Below are 12,082 nucleotides of genomic sequence, written 5' to 3' on the forward strand. Positions count from 1 at the left end.
TGGATATAAGCATTAAAATAATAATGTCTTTTCAGAGGGTAGAAAAAAGGAGCAAATAAAAATTCTTTAAAAATGTAAACTGGAAAAATCCATTTTTCAATGAATGACCTGTGGGTTTAAGTTACTTTTCTTCAAAGAGATAGATTTTTAGCCTTTGCTAATGGTCACATAACATAAACATAGTTTTAAACATAAAACCATTCCCTTGAGTGGCAAATCTTGACTACTTCACAGATCAGTAGGATGAAATGCCTGTTCTTCCTTTATGATTTTATCTTTTGGTTTTATAAATAATTTGGGGGATAGAATTCATCATCAAAATATTTTCCAAAAGGAATTCCCAGTAGAAGTTGAGATTAAAGAGAGTACTGTTAATCTTCATCTTGTTTCCCATGGTACTATCTATCCTGGTTTAAGGACTGTAGTAGGTATTGGTGTTTTTCAGGCATATTCCTGGTTTCCATTTCTCTGATCCATGGATTTCATTTCCTATTTCCCCTGAAATTAGATATGGCTTTGTGACTTTCTCTGGCCCATGAACTGTGTGTGGGATTGCTGTGGGTCACTACACCACAGAGAAAGATTTTAAGTGCCTGGGTATTCTCCACCATGTTCCTTTTTCATTTCCTAAACAACTGATAACATTACAGATGATGGATTCTCCATTATCCTGCATTCCTGTGTGAGGATGACATAGAGCAGAGTCTTTAGCTAACTCTTAATGGATAAGTAGAATGTGAAAGAAATAAATCTTTATTATATTAAGCCACTGATATTTGGGGGTTGTTTGTTACCATAACACATGCTAGCCTAGTAATACAGACATTGTTACTTTAAAGTGTGTACTGCAATTGAAAAAATTACAGTATGCATCCTTAGGTTAGAGTTCAGCATCTAGAAGCAAGGAAACTGTCATATTGCAAATCAAGGTGTGTCAGGTTGCAAATTATTCCATTTAAACAAATGACTCAGGGAAAAGAAACACTGGAAAGCACAGAGTTTTCCTTACATCAGGAAGGTGAAGGGACATTCAGGGTAAAGACATATGGATCAATGGAACAGAATAGAGAGCCCAGAAATAAATCTACAAACTTTTGGTCAATTAATCAGGAGGCAAGAACATACAATGGAGTAAAGACAGTATCATCAGCAAATGGTGTTGAGAATACTGGACAGCTGGATGTGAATCAATGAATTTAGAATACTCTCTCATACCATACACAAAAATAAACTCAAAATGGCTTAAAGACTTAAACATAAGACATGACACTATAAACCTCTTAGAAGAAAACATAGGCAAAACATTATCTGATCTAAATCTTAGCAATATTCTCCTAGGGCAATCTACCCAGGCAATAGAAATAAAAGCAAAAATAAACAAATGGGACCTAATTAAACTTATAAGTTTTTGCACAGCAAAGGAAACCATGAGTAAAACAGAAAGACAACATATGGAATGGGAGAAAATATTTGCAAAAGATGAGACTGACAAGGGCTTAATTTCCAGAATATATAAACAGTGCATACAACTTAACAAGAAAAAACAAACAACCCAATCCAAAAAATGGGCAAAAGACCTAAACAAGTTATTCTCCAATGAAGACATACGAATGGCCAATAGGCACATGAAAAAATGCTCAATATCACTCATTATCAGAGAAATGCCAATCAAAACTACAATAAGGTATCACCTCACGCCAGTCAGAATGGCCATCATTCAAAAGTCCATGAGTGATAAATGCTGGAGAGGCTGTAGAGAAAAGAGAACCCTTCTACACTGTTGGTGGGAATGTAGTTTGGTGCAGCCATTATGGAAAACAGTATGGAGACTCCTCAAAAGACTACAAATAGACTTATCATATGATCCAGAAATCCCACCCCTCAGCATTTATCCCGAGGGAGCCTTAATTCAAAAAGATACATGCACCCCAATGTTCATAGCAGCACCATTTACAACAGCCAAGACATGGAAACAACCTAAATGCCTATCAACAGATGACTGGATAAAGAAGCTGTGGTATATCTAAACAATGGAATACTACACAGCCATAAAAAAGAATAAAATAATGTCATTTGCAGCAGCATGGGTGGGCCTGGAGATTGTCATTCTAAGTGAAGTAAGCCAGAAAGAGAAAGAAAAATACCATATGATATCACTTATATGTGATAAATGATTAGAAAAAGCCAAATGAACTTACCTTACAAAACAGAAATAGACTCACAGACAGAAAACAAACATGGTTACTAGTGGGGGAAAGGTGTGGGAAAGGATAAATTGGAAGTTTGAGATTTGCAGAACTAACTAATATACATAAAATAGATAAACCACAAGTTCATACTGTATAGCACAGGGAACTATATTTGATATCTTGTAGTAACCTGTGGTGAAAAAGAATGTGAAAATGAATAGATGTATGTTCATGTATGATTGAAGCCTTATGCTGTACATCAGAAATTGACACAACATTGTAAACTGACTATACTTCATTAAAAATATATAAATTAAATAAAATAAAATAGAGAATTTTGATGTTGACTTAGACAAGTTACAGAAGGATCAATGGAAGATTCTCAGGAGATGGGAGAAATAGTATTGGAATAAATAAAAGCAAAATATAGAGCCTAAATGGAGATTACAGCCTAAGGAATGTGGGATAGTAAGAGTCCTAGCTTTTGGGCATATAAAATGAAAAGGGACAGAGGATATTAGGAGAAAATTCCAACAGTCTCAAGGAAGACAGTTTTGGTAAGGCTGCGAGTGTTGAGAGAGGGAAGAGTTGAGGGGTCCCAGGGTATATAATTCTGAGACTCACATCTGACTTTTCTGATGGATGAATCATAGCTGCAGAAGAAGAGTCTTACTCTTGCTATGCAGGGATTCTCTAGACATCCAGAAATGGAGTGGTTCAAAGAAGTGATTCTACTCTAAGCATAACAGCTCCCTCTTGATTAGTGCTGTAAAAGTGCTCTAAGCTTCTACAGAGGCAGTCTTTCTCCAAGCATGTTGACACTCCCGTGATCACTGTCAATGGTCAATTATTAGTCTCTCCTTGCAACACTTCATTCTACCTTGTATTACTAACATTTATGTACAAGTTTTATCTCTCACAATAGGTAATAGACTTTTTGAAGGAATATATGAGTCTGATTTATTTTTAAATTTGTTATTACATAGTATCTGAAATGTGTTAGTATATTCATTCTTTTACTCAAACAATAATAAATACTTATTTTGTTCCACATACTGTGAAACAGTGTCAAAACAAAAATGAACAAGACATACAATCTGATTATACTACTCAGTGTTCTCCAGAGAAACAGAACCAACAGGACCTCTCTCTCTCTCTCTCTCTCTCTCTCTCTCTCTGTGTGTGTGTGTGTGTGTGTGTGTGTGTGTGTGTGTGTGTAGAGAGAGAGAGAGAAAGAGAGAGATTCAGGAACTGGTTTACATGATCATGGATGCTTTGTAAATCCAACATTTGTGGGGTATTTTGGCAAGCTGGAGACCTAGGGAAGAGTTGTAGTTTGAGTCCAAAAGCAGCCTACTGGCAGAATTCTCTCTTGCTCACAAGAGGTCAGTCTTTGTTCTATTAAGGCCTTCAACTGATTGAATAAGGCCCACCCACATTATGGCAAGTAATCTGCTTTACTCCAAGTCCACCGATTAAAATGTTAATCTCAACCAAAAAACATCTTCACATAAATACCCAGAATCATTGTGGCCAAATATCTGGGCACTTTGGCCCAGATAAGTTGACTCATAACATTAATCATCACACTTATCACAAAAATCACTAAAAAAAATCTACTAAAGAAAAGAGGTGCATAAAAGAGCATTTCCCATATAATGAAAAAAGTTGATGAACAGGGTACAATGAAAACACATTTGGAATGTAGAGTCCAACCCAAACTGAGAGGTCAGGAAAGATTTATAAGAGTAGATATCTAATTATTAATAAATGTATGTTTGTGTGTATATTGCAGTAGTAGTGGCAGTAGTAGTATTAAGGGTGATGGGGTAAGGCCAGGCAGGATACCCTAACAAGCTTGGAACTTTTCTTGGAAAATTGGTGAAGGTTGATAGGATCAGATTTGAATTTAAGGACAATCGCTTTTGCATCAGGTAGTAGACCAGAACAGGGAAAGGCCAAAAACAATGGTATCGGGTTGAAGCGTAATGTTTACATAAATATTATTTAGAAAAAAATCCAATTTCCAGAGACCTCGATTTATTGAGACTATATCAACTTACATTTATCAACAAAAGGACAGGTAGATTCTGGTGAATTGCCTTGAACTTTATTACTGTTTTACCCCTAAGGATATTTCTACTGTTCAGATTTCATTGAAATTAAATTATGTGGGGTCCAAAATGGTGTAATTTATAATTGATAATAAATATATAACACTGAAAGAAGATATATCGATGATATCTATGCGCTTGGAATAAATTCTTCTAACATAAGCATGCTGATGTGACAGATTTTAAGAAAAACAACCGCACTCACTCAACACCAACATTCCAATCCTGAGCCTCATCCACACTCCCCTTGCTGCATGGTTTCCTCCCTTGGATTGCTTTTTTAGTGTATTTCTCTCCTACCAAATTTTAATATATTTTGAGAGCAATCTAATTTTAATGTGGGACACCATCAATATTTGAACAGAGCAGGTTCTGAAAAATTGTTTAAACATATAGGTAAATAAAAGCGGAGCATTTTCAACCTCTGAAGTTTTTTTTAATGATTTAAGCCTCAAGAGTAATTAAGTGTCCTTCTGAGTAAAGAGTAAATAATCACTACAAAAAGGAAACCCCATCACTTGTTAAATGGTGAATTGTTCTAATTAAAAAATAAAATAGTTGTAAATTGATTTCTGAGAGCCTGCTGTCTTTGGTCCACTCATATGAGACAAAGAAAGAATAATTGGTTAATTGGTTTGTCTTAAATAATTGCTTGTGAAGCATTGTCTGGAACTACTGCTTAGTTCAAATGCCCTTGTTAATTGTGCTTATTTGAAGTGGTACTTCTGAATTTTAAATAATACTATATTATAAGGCCTCGGTAAGCTAAAATTGATGTATTCTCAGCCATTTGTGATGAAAATGAATACGTATTTTGTATTTTAACACATAGTATTTCTTTAAGTAAAATCAGAAATTTTCTTTTTTGAGTGGTAGTGAATAAGATTTGAAGTCACAATCCTCTGCTTGTGCAAACATTATTTTAGGTTAAGCCTATATCAATGGGATGTAACGCAGAGCTATAAGAACAAAATACTGTCACTGAATCATAGCACCATTGAAATGCATTACACTATGTTAAACCATTCTCTGGTTTTATGAAATGTAAACTAAAAGTAATGATCTGAGATAAAACCAGACAAAAAGAAAACAATTTCTGTGCAAATCCAAAAGCAGGAGAAAGAGACTGCTTAGAACACCTCAGGGACAAAATAGCTACTACTAGTTAAAAAGAAAAACTCCCATGATCAATACAATTATTTTTCCTTGTGATCAAAACATTCACACTGACCTCTATTTTAGGAAGACTCTACATATCATAGCCACCTCTAAATGAGCCATCCCTCCTCTGGAAAATCTCTTCTGGACATGGTTATTGATTGAAGAATAAACTTCAAATTTTACAATATTTACACAGGAATTTTTCTCCTACTGTTATTATATCCCACTGCTTTCTGCCTGCCTCCACACAACTGTACTGAACTGATGAAAAACAAAGAATCTCACTGGCTTCACTTAAATTTATGACCATTAAATGAAGGAGTTCCTCACTATTGCTCATAAGCAAACTATACAATTCCCAAACCATACAGGCTTCCACACTATAGTTAACTATACGTGCTGTTACAATTTTTTTCTTCTACAATTCTCACTCAAACTGAATCCAGTCAGGCTTCTGCATAACTTAACATGTCTGAAATGTGCTCCCAACAATGCTAATGTCCCCACCATCCCCACAATATATATTGTTCCTAAAATCTTTCCTATCTCATTCCTTGAATTGCTCATCCCCAACCCTTTGGAGCCATCTTTTATCCTTCTTCTTTTCTCCATTTGCCACAAACAAACCATCAACAAATTCTGCCAATTCTACCTTCAAAAAATATTGTAAAAACAGGCCAGTTCTTATATCTGCACTCCTGCCAGCTTGGTCTGAGCCACTGTGATACCTTGCCTGAATCCTTGTCCTACTTACTGGATTCCCCTTGCTTCTGCTTTTGCTCCGTGTCAATCTATTTTCTCACACAGTAGCCAAAGCAGGTCACTTCTCTGGTTGAAATCATGCAACGGCTTCCCTAGTCACTCAGAGTAAAAAGAAAAATTTTCCTATGATGTACAAGGTCTTAGATGAAGCCCCCTTTTAAATTTCTAACCTTAACTTCAAACCTCTGCTGGGTCTTTCTTTGCTTCTCCTGTAATGTCATTCTCATTATTTTTCCAACACAGCAGACAGACTACCATTTCAAAGCCTTCTTACTTACAAATCCTATTTATATATAGGTTTGTTTGTAAACTGGCTTCCTGGAGAAATAGACAGCTCTGATTTGTAGTATTTGGTGAATTCCATGGTATTCCTGGAGCTGAATTATGCTTATGTCTTCACAATTCTGTGTTCAGTGACATTATGTTGATAGTCTGAAATTGGTCATGGTTAGTTATAACATACGATAATATTTGTTAAATGAATGAATGAATTGGTGCATCAGGAAAATTCAAAGAAAAGTGTTCTCTTTAAACTGGAGGAAACAAAGAAATTCAATACAGCAAATGGCACATGACCATACAAATCAAGTGACTTTTGGACATATGAAACACAATGGGAAGGAAACTCCTGGAACAGAGTCTCCACAAGGAGGACACAGTTAAGAACATGTTGAATGAAGGGTGAAGAAACATGCAGCTTGAAATAACTCACTATCTGAACTACCACTACCCAAATATTTACTATGATAACTTCTAAAATTTTACTAAGAATCTGACAGCTGAATAGAAAGCCCTGCTATAATGAATTTGCAATGAAGTAGTTGTGACTAAACTATTTCTTAGCTAGTATCACTTTTCCTGATCTTACTGATTAACTCATGGTGCATCATCATATCATCTTCCCCATATTGTTTAGTGAAGTGAAAAGGTCTCTCAAGGAAGTAGATAACTGTATGAGACCTGAAAGTCTTTGAGTTTAGGAAAAGAATTGGAAATGATAAACATTGAAAGAGATAAATGTATAAAAGTTATAAGCTTGGCCATGCACATCTACATGTCCCTGTTATTTTGCTATGTGTGAAAAAAACTCAAATTGTCATAGTGTTGTTTCCATAAAGAATCACCATGTTTCTCAAACATAACATACTATTATATTTGAAAAATTAGAGATACCTTGTGCCGTGGATTCATAGACACAATCGGCATAGGATTCCATGAAACACTGTGTTGCTACAGCAGAGGTCTTGTACATCTTTGAGGATCTGCAGAAGTTGACAGAAAGAAAGGATTTGATGAAGGCATTGAATTTGAAATCAGGTGAAGGACAGTTCAAGAAATATAAGTCATATAAACCTCCAAGATGTGAATGACTTGGATGAGGCAACTTTAACTGATAGTGGAGCTGCACTTTTCCCAAAGAACTGAAGAGACCTAATGCAAAGGTGATTATATCATACCAGCAAATTCTCAATCATAGTGAAACTCAGGTTTTCTTCTCTTTAAGGAATGACTTCTAATATATTTATTTCAGAAGATAAGAATAATATGTCAGGACCTGTTACTAGGTAAATTGAGATTAACCCAAGTTATGTTAAAAAAACTCAAAGTCACCTTTAAGGTTGAGGAAGGTCATTTTCCTGTTCCCTAAACCACATGAGTCCTATACAATTGCAGAGAGATGTAAAGAATAATAAACAATCTCTAGGTCCCTAATTGAAAAAGAGGTTGAGGGGGGAGGGTATAGCTCAAGTGGTAGAGCACATGTTTATTAGCATTCATGAGGTCCTGGGTTCAATCCCCAGTACTTCCTCTAAGAATAAATAAATAAGTAAACCTAATTACCTCCCTGACCAAAAAAAAAAAAAAGAGAGAGAGAGACATTGAGACCACATTACAGAGATCTCTGAATGCAAAGTGAGTTGAACTTTATTCTATAAAGACTAACGAGGTTTAAAAGTGTAAAGAAGTGATATGTAAAATCTGTGCTTATGGAATACTTTATCTAGCCAAAGTGTTTAGAAGAGATTGAGAAAGAGAGAGATGGAAAATGGGGAAAACATAAAACTAATGCTTTAGTATAAGAGAAGCCATAAAACCTTGAACTAGTGAACTAGCAGAGTGAATGGATAAAATGTTATATTTGAAAGATATTGCTCATTTGGAATCTATATAATTTAGGAATTGATTGAATTTAGGAGGCAAAGATTATACAGAGTTTTGAAGCCTGAGAGAACGTTACTATATTAAACTTAATTTAGTAACCCAGGAGTAGAGGCAGGTTTATTCATTCAATGATGTTTATTGAGCCCTTACTATGTGCTAGTTAGACACCATGGATAAAAAATTAATAGGGCATAGACTTTTCCCGTAAGTAGCTTGAAGTTTACTGGGTAATGAATGAAGTTAAGATGAAAAATGAGATATTAGAGTGAATTTGAAAGGCCAGGAGAGCCTCTAGGAATAAATGTTCAACAGGCATTAGAAATGGAATCTGAAAATATTTTTAGGTTGATTATCCCACTGGTATTTATATTTTAGTATAATAATAAGTTTTCCCTCTAAATTTGCAGCTGTGCAATGAAATCACCACCAGTACAAAGCTTGAGAATTCAAACTTTGTGATGTTTTTGTTATTGTTATATAAGATGTCCTATTTGAGAAAGAGGGAAATAAAGTAGCTTCAAAATAATTTATTATATTAAAGATATGTTTTGTCCCAATTTGTTTATAAATTTAATCATGAAAGATATGACTTTGAAAAAGAAAAGTTGCAAATGAAGTAAGAAAAATTGTATACATGACCAAAGAAAATGAAACTGCTTGCAGTTTTAACCATAGCAGCCTGAATTCTGTTCTATAAAATTGATGGTATCTATGTCTGCTATTTATCTGACTAATACCAGTCAGAGTTTACAAGGAAAACAAAATAGAAAAACCTGTCCATTTTTAAGAGGACATGTCTGCTGCAGATGTCAGAATCTTCACCAGCAAAATGACAAAAGTCAATTTGTCACTATAGTCCTAGTATCACATTTTTGGTTGAAGGGGAGGTAATTAAGTTTATTTACTTTTGGAGGGGGTACTGGGGACAGAACCCAGGACCTCATGCATGCAAAGCATGCACTCTACCACTTGAGCTACACCCTCCCCCTTAGTCTTAGTGTCACATTTTTGCCCCTGTAAATAGATCTCTGACTTCAGTCTGCCATGTATATTAATGTTGCCATACACATGAAAACATTGGATAGTAATTTCAAGCATGTAAACCAATGATTGACTCATGTATACACAAGTGCAAATATTTCTGTGCGATTTTAAATATGAAACACTGAAAACCTCAAAAATGGGGGGAAGTAAAAATAGTCTTGCACTAGAGTGAGGAAAAATTACTATCATAACATTAAAATATTTTTATCACATATTTTAGTAAAGGCCCAAATTAATTCAGACATGGAAAACTAATTCAAACATCGAAAGCACAGAATGATGAAGGCAAAAGTTATGATCAACAAAATGAATTATATAAAATCCTTCTTTAAGACCATAACCTTTTTTTTTTTTTACAGTTTTCAATTTTATTTTTTCACTTAATGTTACCACTTGAGTTTTTTGTGATCCAGCATTCTTTTTAAAAGACCATAACTTTTTATGAAAAGATGGGTGAAAGGAATCAAAAGCTATGAAGCATCACAAATCCACTGGGATAAGAACTACATTAAGCCTGGTTCCAAAACCAAAACAGTAAGGAAAAAAGGATATGTGGTGTAACTGCATATTCCTGCGTTCTCACCCAGTTCTCCTCCAGGGTCACTAAGGATTTGTTACACAGAGCAATATGGAAAAACCTCTAAACTGAAGGAATAGTTAAGGAAAACTTTTTGAAAGAGACCACACTATTAACACATGCCTAAATTAGTTCCTTGATCTAAAATAATTTTATTTCAAAAAGAAAACCCATGGAATGCAAATCAGGGCCACGCACTCTGATATTAACTTTGGTATGCACACTCCTCAGCATATCATGGCAAGAGATTGCTGCTGATCTTGTCCCACAGGCATGCTGGTCCCTCAGAATGAGAGGATTTCTGCTCTGGGGATCTGTTGATTTGGCAAATGACATTCAGGAGGCTTAATTAAACTTTTTGTTTAGAGTACAACAGTGTACAAAGTATTTCATGTATTTGCAAAGTATTTTTTAAGGTACTTTAGTGAGATGTTGCTCCTAGTTTACTCAATAAAGATTTAAATATGTATTTTGTGTATGAGATACATACATACATATATATCATATATGTATATATTCTAGGAGATTGTGTCAAAGAGTTAGATTCCAATAAGACTTACATTACAGTTTGGTAAGAGGCTTTAGGCAAACCTTAATGGCTCATTGATTTCTATTGTTACAAACAAGTCATGGAATTTTCAAGTTACAGTGATGGTAGTTATAGTAATTCAACTTCTTCCAACTTTCAATTAAAATATCCATAAAAATTCATAAAAAGAGAGAAACTGAGAGCCATAATCTGGACTGAAGATACCAAAAGATCATGTCTCAAATTCATGTTCCTAAGTACATCGCTAATTGTGCTGAATTTTTACAATGCATTCTGGAATTGCACATGTTCTACACTTTTGACTCAATTAGTAGTAGCTCTAAGAAAGGTAAAGTAAGACTTTAACTTACACAACTGTCTGATCCTGACTTCAGGGCCCAGGGAATGTGAAGATGCAAAGTCATATAGCCAACCCCTACACTACAGCAGGACACAGACAGGAATTCTTCCCCTCATTCTCTCTGCTCCCTATCTCTTCATGCTGATACCCCCAAAACTTAACTATTTTTTTTAACATTCATACTGACGGTGCAAATACCAACAATAATTGAGACAGAGAGTGGTGAGAGGTGGTGTGTTTCACCATGAGCTGGACTGTGGCCCTAGGAACAACACTAAAGTAAGAGAAAAATAGGAAGAGTTTGAGACAGTGAACAGTTAATATGGTACTGTGGCAAGTGCCCATTGGTGAAACAGAAGCAAGTACATTCATAAATGATGAAGGCAGCATTTCAAGTCAAGAGAAAAATGAGTGAACAGTCAATACATGTTGTTAAAACATTCAACTAGCCATTGGCAGGCAGCAAAGAAAGAAAGGAAGGAAGGAGAGATGGATGGAAGCAGGCAAGGAGAAAGAAAAATCATACATCACTTCCATGTTAAGCTAAAGTCTGGTTAACTTAAAATTAATATATAAAACAAAGGAAATACGGAAATGGAGGAGAATATATCCAAAAATAGTAATACCTAATATTATTTGAACCTTACTTTGTGCCAGACACTGTGGCAACTAACTTAAGTATACTGTGTATTTCTCACAAGTATTCAGAAGCTTGTTGATGTAATAATAAATGATGACTTGTTAAATACTACATAAGGTATAAGAGAAGAGCTCAAAGTTAAGAAATATGTTAATATTATGCATTCTCTTAGTAGATCTTGAGAAAAATTATACTAATTTCCATAGTTGTTGATAATTTAGAATTGGGTGATATTGAATATTCAGTAAAATAAGAATGATAAACTGTATCTAATTCAATGTCATATCCAGCATTGTGCTAAATGGAAAAAATCGCTGCTAAACAGTTTAGAAATCTCTACTAAATATGCTAGAAGAATCTCGACTAAATTCAGGAACAAGACAAGGATGACAAATCACCACTAATATTTATCATTGATTAAGCATAAAAAATCTAGAAGAATACATGGAACTATCAGCAGTTTCCTTGTTTATTATTTTTGGATGATGGGAGACACATCTGCACAGATGGGGTAGGGGTGTGTGGTAGATTTTATGATTGCT

General features: G+C 34.8%; 1 long non-coding RNA gene across 1 annotated transcript in view; it reads right to left on the minus strand.

Moving 5' to 3' along the window:
• The window catches only part of LOC116665023, a 165,240-nt gene that overhangs the window by 105,733 nt on the left and 47,425 nt on the right, over nucleotides 1-12,082 (minus strand). Inside the window, exon 2 of the long non-coding RNA XR_004321604.1 lies at nucleotides 7,400-7,488. This is a non-coding gene — a long non-coding RNA (uncharacterized LOC116665023). The remainder of the gene's footprint in view (nucleotides 1-7,399; nucleotides 7,489-12,082) is intronic.

Source organism: Camelus ferus, chromosome 7 (assembly GCF_009834535.1).
Source record: "Camelus ferus isolate YT-003-E chromosome 7, BCGSAC_Cfer_1.0, whole genome shotgun sequence".
Classification (NCBI taxonomy): Eukaryota; Metazoa; Chordata; class Mammalia; order Artiodactyla; family Camelidae; genus Camelus; species Camelus ferus.